The sequence below is a fragment of the Kryptolebias marmoratus genome, linkage group LG4, assembly GCF_001649575.2.
Source record: "Kryptolebias marmoratus isolate JLee-2015 linkage group LG4, ASM164957v2, whole genome shotgun sequence".
Taxonomy (NCBI): domain Eukaryota; kingdom Metazoa; phylum Chordata; class Actinopteri; order Cyprinodontiformes; family Rivulidae; genus Kryptolebias; species Kryptolebias marmoratus.
Genome location: NC_051433.1, coordinates 31,271,524 through 31,282,535, shown reverse-complemented (window position 1 = coordinate 31,282,535; position 11,012 = coordinate 31,271,524). Strand labels below are relative to the sequence as shown.

Sequence of the window (11,012 nt, the reverse complement as noted above, 5' to 3'; positions counted from 1 at the left end):
ATCCTGTTATCAAAAACCCAAATATAAAAGGAACCTCCACGTTGGTAGGTACACAGTCTTCCACTCCTGCCAGGAATCCACTGTATATCCAGCGAGACATATCCCGAGACTGGACTCTCCTTCACCCAGTCGAGGAAATTATATCAATTGCGTTGAGAAACCAGCTGATCAGATCCATATTCCTTAAATATTTGGAAAATATGTAAAAAGAGGCTTCGAAAAAGAAAGCAAGGCAGGGGGGGCACGAGGAGACAGAGAGAAAAGAAACACGTCCGCCTTCCACCAGGAGCAGGAAAAAAAAAAAGGAGTACATTGATAACTTTTCAGCAAACCATGTACATCAGAATTACAGTTTTTAACCTTCTGAAACCATTCAAATGCAGGAGCTTCAGGGGGCCCTGCCCACCTAGGCCCCCACTAGGGCATTGCCCCTAGAGTTAAATGAGGACCCAAGTGGCCCGCATAAAAAGCTCCACTTTTCCGAGAGAAAAAAAAAAAAAATGTCCCCCACAAAAACTCCTGGCTACAGGGATGTGAAATGTCTTCAAGAATCAAGAGAAGAAGGCCAGTCGCCTTCTATTGAAACATTTAAGATTATGATCTTTTGGATGTTTGAGAATTTACAACAACATAAAGGCTGAATTGTATTGTGAATAACAACTGAATTGTGTCATGATTAAATGCTGAATCAAATGGTCATTAAAGGATAAATTGTATTGAGAAGAACAGCTAAACTATATTATAATTAAAGGCTGAATTATAGCATAATTAAAGGTAAATTGTGTTGTGAATAACAATCGATCTGTATCATGATTAATGATACAGATAACAATTTGGCTGCTCATGTATCATTTTTTTTTGTCCTGTTATGGCATATCAGACATACCATATAAATGAGATGGCTGCCTACATGTGTCAGAACAGATTTGCTCTACAAAAAGGATATCTAAAAATGAGAATCCTAATTGCATCATTTACTTCATTGAATCAAAAATCAATTTGGCATCAGAGTAGGCAGGCCATATTCTTGTAATAGCAACCTCATTGTATGACCTTCAACCATCAGGACTTTTTGTGAATAGGTGTGTGTGTGAAATATATATAAAAATAAAATTTAAAAGTCTGTTCATGCTAAGTGGGTGAATATGTGCTAGTATGCCACCTGGAGATGCACAGTTAAAAAAGTGCAGTAAACAGTAGAGGGCTTGCCATCTACAGCACCCAAGAGCAGAAAGGACAGGTGGATCCATCCCCAGAAGGCAGCAGCAGCACTAGCCAAACAGACACCAGCAGGTCACCAACAAAGTGCAGGTTCAGCAGCCCCCAGGTCAAAGAGGTATGGGGAGAGACGCAGGGCACCAGCCTCCTCAACACAGCTATGCCACCGCCTCCCTCCGCGCAGGCCAAGCCTGGGACCCGACTCCCAACAGCCTGGGGCCCACACCAGCCCCCAGCAGAGAGACTGCCCAGCACAAGTCCCTGCAGAGCCCCCAACACACCAGACAGACACCAGCCCACCGCACCAACTGGAACCCAGAAGAACCAAGGTGAAAGGGTATATTGCCATCCTCCTGAGAAGTCTAGTGGGAGGGGACGCTTAGCAGAGCCCAGTGCAGCCCCTGAGACCCCAACCAGCCAGGAGCGGCAGCAGGCCAGGCAAGAGGGCATAGCAGCCCAAGACCCAACCTCGCTTCGATGCCGGCAGCCACAAAACCCCAACCCCACCACCCGCCACTGCAGGGAAACACCCAATGCCTAGTTTACCCAGGGACAGCACCACCTCAGTGCCAGCACCCCTCACCTCTCAGCACCCAATGTCAAGGCAGCAAGCCAACACTCCCCATGTCACTAAATGATGTATTTAATTATTGAAGACCAAATCAATTGAAATTCCTTATGTTGTTTCTTTGTTTGGGTTTTTTTTTTTTTTACAAGCAGAACTTCTGTCCATTTAAATAAAATCTGATAAAACATTTTTTTACATTTAAACTATTTTTGTTCTTCCAGTTCTTAAAGGGGACCTATTATGCAAAATTAATGTTTTGCATGTTTTTGTATTTCCATTTGGGTATCTACTGCTTCTAGAAACAGTCCAAGTCCTAAAAAAAAACAAACCCCAAAACACCCAGCTGTTTTTTTTGTAAATGTTTTCTGGTGTCTGCAAAATGATCCATTTCAAAAACCTTAGTATTGTTGCTTCACAATCTCCGTTACCTAGCAACCCCCTCACCTAGCAACCCAAGTGGAGCTCCACCCACTTCATTACAAGAAGACCATCCTGTTTGTTCTGTTGCAATATAGAACATGTGACCATGCATGTTCTCCCAGTCACGGAGAACAGAGCTGTGTGGCTTCATTTTATTTTTGATGGCAATGTCCCCGCAATAATTCCAAAGAAAGTTGTAGTGTGAACATCTCACCTGTCCCAGAATCATGTTTCTGTTAAAGTCACGGCAGGTTTGTCTAAACTAACATTAGAACTATGTTAATAAAAGAGAAGGAATGTTGGAAAAAAAACATAAAACTGATTTTTACCAGGCGGCTGTCTGGACACTTTTCGGGTTGTGGACCGCTGATTGCTGGTGTCTGACTTGACAAATGTTGGTTCGGAACCACCAAGTGTCCCTGTCCTGAAGTCAGAATCCTCAGAATTTGAATTACTAACAATATAAATGTGTGTCAGATCTGCAGCATTTAATCCTTCAGTGAGTTTTTATGTTTTTTAATGTAGTGTGTTAGAGGGGTGTCAGGTGTTGGGGAGTGCATGGCCAACAGCAGCTTATTTGCATAATAGTGATGTAGCCCTAAAACCGCTTATGAGGGATTTACCCCCTCACTAGCAGGTGCTGTATTTTTGTACTTTCTATACTTTAACTTAATTCATAAATGTATTTTTGTTTGTGTTTGGGGAAAGGTTTAGACTTGGTGGTTTACTAAATAAAGTTTAAGATTTTGTGCTGATCACTTTCTCCTTTTCTTTGCGATCACCTGGTCATGTGTTGCCATTGAAGTGCGCCCGTGAGCAGTGCTAACAAAGACCTGGTGTTTCCAATCAGCCTCATGGGGGAAATCCACACTGATTGAGAGGGAGGGAAAATGTTTTGGATTCTCTTTAGGTTTAGATTGTTTTAGCTTTGAAGTTGTTAAAGGTAACTGTAATTATATAAATGGGTTTTCTAGAAATGTTGTTAAGTGTGTATATGTAGTTTCATATAGAAAGTGTAAATGTTTCCACCCCTCTTATTTAGAAGTGGTACAGGCTAAGGATTTAAAAGTTGTGTGGTTTAGAGCGGGGGGAGCTCTGTTTTCTTGCTGATGGTTGAGGAGTGCGGAAACCATGTCCTTCTGCTGTGAAAAAGTGTTTGAAGAAGTACATTTAAAAGAATCAGAGCTCTTCAAACTTTTGGATCCTGTATGATTTTTCTTTTTGGCGTGCATTTTTTGCTGCCCCGGCCATTTTCAATCCTCAAAGGTTTATACTCAGCCCTCAAGTCTTACACCGCTCATTCTGAAATGAGCTAAAAACAGGCAGAATTGATCAGGTGAAATCTCAATATCTGAGAATGATTTTGTGTATTAAATGTAATAAATATGTTTTGTACAGCCCACAGACCTATCCTAAGGAAGCATAATAGGTCCCCTTTTAAGTATTGTTTTTGTTGTGATACCCATAACTACAAGGAGGGTGTGACACTGAAATGTCTCCAAGTCCACTTTTGTGACATCTCCAAGAAGACAAAGTGAGGGACAGACTGAAACAGTGTACTCTAGGCATGTTGATAAATCTTCACAAACTTCTATTCAAAAAGCCATTCATAAGTCAACACCCCATTTACTGATAGATAGCGAGAGAGTTAAATCTACTTGTGAAAGTTTTATGCAGGTTTTTGAGAGTAACTTTGGGGGTTGTATTTTAAGGAGGCTAGTTATTACTCAAGGAAGTTCTTGGTCTTTTGTTTAATCTTAAACTTGGACAGGACAATAGATTTTATTGATTTTCGAAGATCTTATGTTTGTCAATGCCATATGAATCTTCTAGAACATAAAAAGGCACAAAATCTCTTCCATCAAATATATTCTCTAAATCAGAGGTCCCCAACCCCCAGGCTGTGCACCTGTACCAGTCTGTGGGTCATTTGGTACCAGGCCACACAGAAAGAATGATTAACTTTCAGTATTTCGGTTTTTTCTTTTTTTTTTTTTTCGGAGTCTGAACAACATTTATTTTGAAAAATAACCGGATTTGCTCCACTACATCCATCTAAGACTCACTCTTGATGCGTGTCAGAACGCTTATCTAGGTCACGTGATCCATTACCGCTAAAAACAAACCCACAAGCAGCAAAATGAGTAAAAACAAACATCTGGAAGCCCTAGATGGGACAGACTCGTTACTGAGAAACAGGCTCAGGGCTCCACTGATTCAGCGTTATGGTGAGTTGTATTCTTTGTGCACTTTATATTTGTGGTGTCTCTTATTTTAAAGGGCATGTTTAAACATCACCATATTGACCAGAGAACATCAGGGGGGGAGAGGGTGTTATTCATGTTGATAACGCAATACCAGGACGCAGCTAACAAAGCTACCAGCTAACATGTTGGATTTACATTTATTATGTTTTTAAAAATACTCCCATTTTCATGTCGTCGTATCATTTTATTTTGTTCTATTTATCTGCCACACCTTTAAAGGCCGGTCCATGAAAACACTGTCTGATCATGAACCGATCCGTGGAGCAAAACAAGTTGGGGATCACTGCTCTAAATTATTCCTTTGGTACTCTATGTTGAAAAGTGTAGGATGTCTGGACTGTTCCAAATGGGTGTACATTTGCATGGGAGAATTGAAGACTTATTAATTTTGAAATATTCCCACCAGGCTGTCAAAGTTGTACTGACATTAATGCTTTTAAAACAGTCATGATGATGACTGATGCCCAGGTACCTGATGTTTCCAATCATGTATCTTTAAATAATCGGGTTGTTGGCAGTGTATTGAGATACATAGAAAATTGGCCACAGACCATGCACATCCCTCATAGGTAATGGTGATTTTAACCTGTAGAGACTCACACAGTGAAAACTGCAATTAAACAATTTTTTTAGACATGAAAGACATAAGATTTTGGTGCTCAGACCCTGGCAGAAGACGCTGCAAATAGCAATAAACTTGGACAAGAAGCTTAGGATGAAGATTAGAGGCGTCATCACCCCAAAAGAGGGTGCAGAGGCCAAGTTCTGGTGAAATGGAAAGTGATGGATGACTAGCGAGGAAAAATAAATGAGTAATGAAAGCTTTTAGACTGAAAATTTGAGGCATAAATGAGCCGGTAGATGAAGGCCGGCAGATAAAGTGAGTGTATAAGATGCTGGTAGATGAAGGCTAGCTACTAAAGGGAAGTTATCGGATGCTGGTGTGAGGATTTGGATTTTTGTGTTTTCGGTTTTGTTGTCTTTGTTTTTGTTACGTTTTGTGGTTAGTGTTTCAGTTTGGTTTTCCTGTTTGTGTTCTGTATTCACTCCTCCTCTGTCACTCTTTTGCCCGCCTTGCCACGGCCATCTCCACCTGTCGTTCATTATCCCCACTCACCTGTTTCCACATACCTCGTCACCCTCAGTGTTCAAAAAACCCGGTCACTTCTTTCACAAGCCGTCGGTTCATTGTTTGTTGTTTATCATTGCTGTCGCTATGTTTCGTTTTCTCTTTGCCTTGCCTTGTCTTGCCATACTCCGAATTTTTGTTAAGTTTAGTTGCTGCCACGACAGCTGTTTGTTTTTGTTTATTTTCTTTATTTAATAAATTAGTTTTGTTTTTTAAGAATGAGTCTGCACTCTGGGTTCGTCTCCATCTCCACCGAGCCTGACAGAATGAACCAACCTTACCAGAACCCAGCAGACTCCTTCGTCTGCGTTACCATCACCCAAGAAGAGAAGAGGCAGATCCTGGCTGAGCTGCGGGAGGAGCACCCGCTCGCCTTTTTAAATGGACCGAACTCTCCAGCATCGGGGAACCGCCGTCGGAAAAAGAGGAAGCCAGCGGTGGCCGCCACCATAGCCTCTCCGGTGGGTCGGACCGACGCCACCTTATCCTCATCATTGGCTACGGAAGTTTCCACACCACCCACGGCAAAGAACACGTTCAACCCAGACTTTTTTACACCCTCCGACTGGCCATCACCCGACCTCACAACCTGTTTAAAACTTCAACAAGAAATTAAGGACTTTCAAGAGACATACACCCGACTACTCAGATCAATATCAGAATCCACGGACATTCCTCGCAGACGTTTTGTTTACTCTCTGGTAATTAAGACACTATCCTCCAAAAAGTTGCTGCTTTCCCTCCCCTCTTACCAAGACACCCTGGACACTTTCCATTATCTATTTAACGACTTACAAGAACCCTCAGCCACTCCAGTACTGCTCACTCCCTCTGCCGAGCCCTCTGAGCTCCCTACGCCCTCTGCTGAGCCCTGGGACCTCTCTGCGCCCTCTGCAGAGTCCCCAGCACCATCCTCTAAATCCATCAAGTCAGTCAGCATTCCTGAGGGGGTCGGCGACGCCTCTCTGCCGGTCAGCATTCCTGAGGGGGTCGGCAACGACAAAGTCCCACCGTCTAGTGTCTCAGTGGGGATCGGCCGAGACATCGTCTCACGCCAGCCTCGCCCAAGCCTGCTTGGCTCACGCCAGCCTCGCCCTGAACTTTTGCCTTGCGATTGGGCCGCCTGCCTGAACTCTTGCTCCTCTCTGGACTATGTGCGGGCTGTCCCCCAGAATAAAGTTTCTGTTGAACCTACGTCTAGTACCAGTAGGGTCTATTGAACCCTTTTAAACTGTGTTCTTTCTTTGTAGTTCTGAATTATTTATACCCAAAGTAATCCTGCTGATATGTTTATTGACTGTCATTTATGGTTGTGTTGTCTTTAATGTCAAGGCCTGAATTGACAAATAATATATCTGGTATTTTAGTGTCTTGGGAGTGGAGTGATTGTTGGGGCATGTACCGTATGCTTTGTGCTTGTGACTTGCTTCCTAAAAAACTAAATTCAGTTAAAATGATCTTTTTTCTGGGACTTTTCTACAGTCAGATAATATGCAAACATTATACAAACCTTATTGTGAGCTGTCACCTTGAAGTACTCCCAGATGGAAGAGGTTTTTCTCTTTTTTGTTGGGTCCATTTCAACCACTGCTGATGCGCTACCAAACCACCTACTACAAGTACGACCCACAAAGCAACAAGGTTCATTGCTGTGTTTTTTTTACCCACGGTCTTTTCCTCAGAGAGTAACACCAATACAGCAGAAGAGCTTTAAGTGGGCTGATCATGAAACCCTTTTCAAGTCTTTTTGTAGCAGCTGACTTACGATCTCTGGCTCACGGAGTGCCGTCTGAAGATTGGAACAGACATAGGTGGAGGCGGGGGGGAACACCAATTAGAAAACCCTGAGAGACCAGTGATCAGGAAATTAACAAAAGTGTGATCTGGGTGAAGCTGGAAAAGGGCAGCCAGTTCGGGAATGATGACGGGTGTAACAAAATAGCAGGAAATCGGGTCCTGGAACCGCAACGACTCTTGCCCTGTGAATGTGTGGCAGGGGCAAACTGACTTTGAATGGGCATCTTTGCCATGGCTGCATATATAGAGAAAAACACAATTGGGGAATGAACAAACACTCATTAAAATTATTACAGATGGGCATGTTATTAAATCTCCTTCCGCGCCGATCAAGTGGCTGAATGTCGGAGAAGGACTGAGTAGGTTCATAGACAGAAAGACCTGGTTTGAAAGGGACAGTAGGGCAGAACACGCTCTGATGACCCACTGTACCACGAAGGTGGCAGGAAACTGCCTGAGTGAGGATGATTAGAATGTTTGTGTCTAGAATAGAACAATCTAAAGTCAGGCCGTATTAAGAGAGGATTGTGGTGGCTTTGGCAGCGAATCTTTTATGATGTTGATAAAGTATGGATCTACCGTATTTTAGAAGAAGATCAGTGATGAGAGCCAGGTAAGCACCAGTTCAGTTCTGCAATCAGAATAGACGGAACAAATCACGTCTCTGAAAAACTGAAAGCTGCCACAAATTGACCGATTGAGAGGTCAATGGGTCAGACAATTTCAGAATAGCACTAAAACCATCAGTCGATGAGACACATTGCTAAACTTCGGGGGAAGATAAAATAATGGACAACAAATTAATATACTGCCCCTGCAGAATTTTTGAGCACAGCCTGGGTGAAATGTTTGAGTGCATGGGTGTGTAAAGCTGGATTTATGCATGACACGTTTATCACCACTCGCGCCAACAGTGACGCAATCGCACCATCCCTGCCCCTGCCCAAAGGCCCCGTGAGGTGTTGCAGCGTGTTATCGTACACCTCCCAATTTTTGTAACTTGGCGCAGACCACGCATGCTGTTTCATTGAAAATGGATGATTTTGGTGCTCTACCGGAGCTGGTTTGCCTTTATCAGCATTTATATGATCCCTGTATGAGAGATCACAAACAATCAAAAGGCTCAAAACCCATTGAAGGAGATTACTGCTGCAGATTATAAAAAAGAGAAAAAATATTAGTTTTATGATGGGCGAATCACTACTAATAATACAGCTATCTATCCTTATGTCCATATTTTGTACTCAATATCTCATTTGAAGCAATTAAATCAATGGTAGTCAAACTGAATGCTTTAAATTTAAACATCCTCTCTGTACCATAGCCATAAAAACAACATTTCTTCCTCCTAAATATGTTGCACTCATATTTATTGTGACAACAGTCTGATTTTTGACGCATTTTTTTTTTAAATATACAATTATAACCCAAAGAACTGAATGAGTTGTGAGCAAGTACGTCTTACCTAGGGATGGCCTGGGGCGGGCATTAGCAAGGGGGGAGGGGGTGTAAACAACGGAAGCGCTATGGACAAAGTTGGCCCTGTGTTGTTGCTGTTTTTTAAACCTATGGGGATTGTCCTGAGACTTCAGGAAGAGAGGCGCAGTGGAAGAAATGCTCTGGATGCTGTGATTGTTGCACGGAGTAGGACAGCTGTTATCCGCCGGAGATTTCAGGCTTTACAGGCCTTCAGCTGGTGGACAGACGGCAGAAACGTTGCAGGGTAAGCTAACGCTGTTGTTTATATTCCTACCTTCGCTCTTTATGCTTGCATCTGGTCACACCCACTGTCAGGGTTTTTATTTATAAAAACTCGCTAAAAAAAGAATCACACCGGAGAGTAATATTTGTCTTTATGAAGGCCTTCGCAAAGAGGAGAAGTTCCACCACAGCTGCTAACAGTGTGCTGTCCAGGAAGTTCTGCCCCTCCACTTGGGCTTTCTCTTTATTTAAAGGAAGAAGAAATAAGAAGAAAAAAGGGGTTGATCTGAGCAAGCCAAGGCCATGCTCTGATCATAGCAAAAACACATAACACATCTTTGTTTGAGAGAGCCAGATGGTGCGGCGCCCGCCGGCCCGCCGTCTGACCTTGGTCTCTCACGTAGGCAGTGTTCCACGTGAGCACAAAGGCTGATAATGTAAAAACCCTAACACCCACGACCAATGAGTGAACAGGAGCTAAGCTTGTGCCACCCACGAAGCAGGGCCGAAGCAGGGACCAAAGAAGCAGGGACCGACAGCGAAAAAATGCCGGTGGAAACGCGCGCAAAGCAAGTCGAGTAGAGTGGAGCCGGGACCTTTAGAGCCGGTGTAAAGGGGCACTGGGAACAAAATAAATAAACAACAAAATCAAATGAAACTTAAACAAAAGAATGGATCAGAAACTCTTGAAAACAGAAAAACAAAGAACCAAAGCCAAAAATAAACTCAAATACTTGAATTCATGACAGTGGTAGCAAGATTTTAAAAATGGTGGGTTTCTTGTCAAGGAGACTTTTGTAATTAACATCACTCTCTGGTCATTCAACGGCCTGCAGTCTGCTGACATTAATTCTTCAGCTTGACTCAGCTTGCTTGGAACAGCAGCCAAGGGTTAGGGTTAGAACAGAGCTGAGAGTGTGTCAGCAACCACTGCACCGTGTGGCAGTGTTTTTAAAAGATTCTTTCATTCAGTTTTTCTGAAAGACAAATCAAAAAAGTTTGTTAAAACATTTGAATGATTTTCATATTAAATATTTACACACAAATAATAATCACTAATCATTTCTTTTATTTCAGTAGGTTTCATAATCAAATAAACATATGTCATGTATCAATGAACATGTTTTTCTTCACAAGCGTCCAAAGAAGCATGCAAAGAATCTATGAAGAAGTCCGCAAGTGTATACATGTGTTCCAAAACAATCAAGATTTACACAGGTCACAGAATACTTGGTTAAAGATGACAATAGGTCAGAGATCATAAAAAGGGTTGCTTCTTCATGCTACATCTTTATGTTTATTAGTAGTTTTAATGTCAATAGATTTAGAACTGAATGCCACAGAAGAGCCAGAGAAAACCAAAATTGTATTTTGACTGTATTTTAATTCTATAAAACAAGAAGCATTAAATCACTGAACAACATTTAGATGAGCAAGAGGAGAATGGGGACTGATAAAAGTTTATCCACCTTGAAATATGAGGGAGAAAATGAATGGGAAAAAAACGAGATGTGGAAGTAAAAATAGTTACAATATTTAACAGCTCTTACAGTTGGAATAGACCATTCCCAGGAAGATGGAGGACTGTCAGCTTGCACTTCCTGTTCATTCAATGTGTGTGTGTGGACATGTGTATGTGGAGGGGTTAGATCTTTATTAGCTCCCTGACCTCTCATATATGCCATCCCCATTTAGATGACATTATGACAGATCACTTCTTCAACTCTAGGGGCCTCTTTCCATCCAATGAATTCAGGCAATGGTTAAAATGCACTGCACCGTCCCAGGAGTATATTTCTCTATTTCTCTAGTTTTTTTCTATTTCTCTCTCACTGACACACACACACACACACACACACACACACACACACACACACACACACACACACACACACACACACACACACACACA

At 42.3% G+C, this 11,012-nt stretch overlaps 1 protein-coding gene across 2 annotated transcripts in view; it reads left to right on the top strand.

The window, feature by feature from the left end:
- The window catches only part of epha8 (eph receptor A8), a 271,726-nt gene that overhangs the window by 71,324 nt on the left and 189,390 nt on the right, over nucleotides 1-11,012 (top strand). The gene's annotated exons all lie outside the window — the stretch shown is intronic.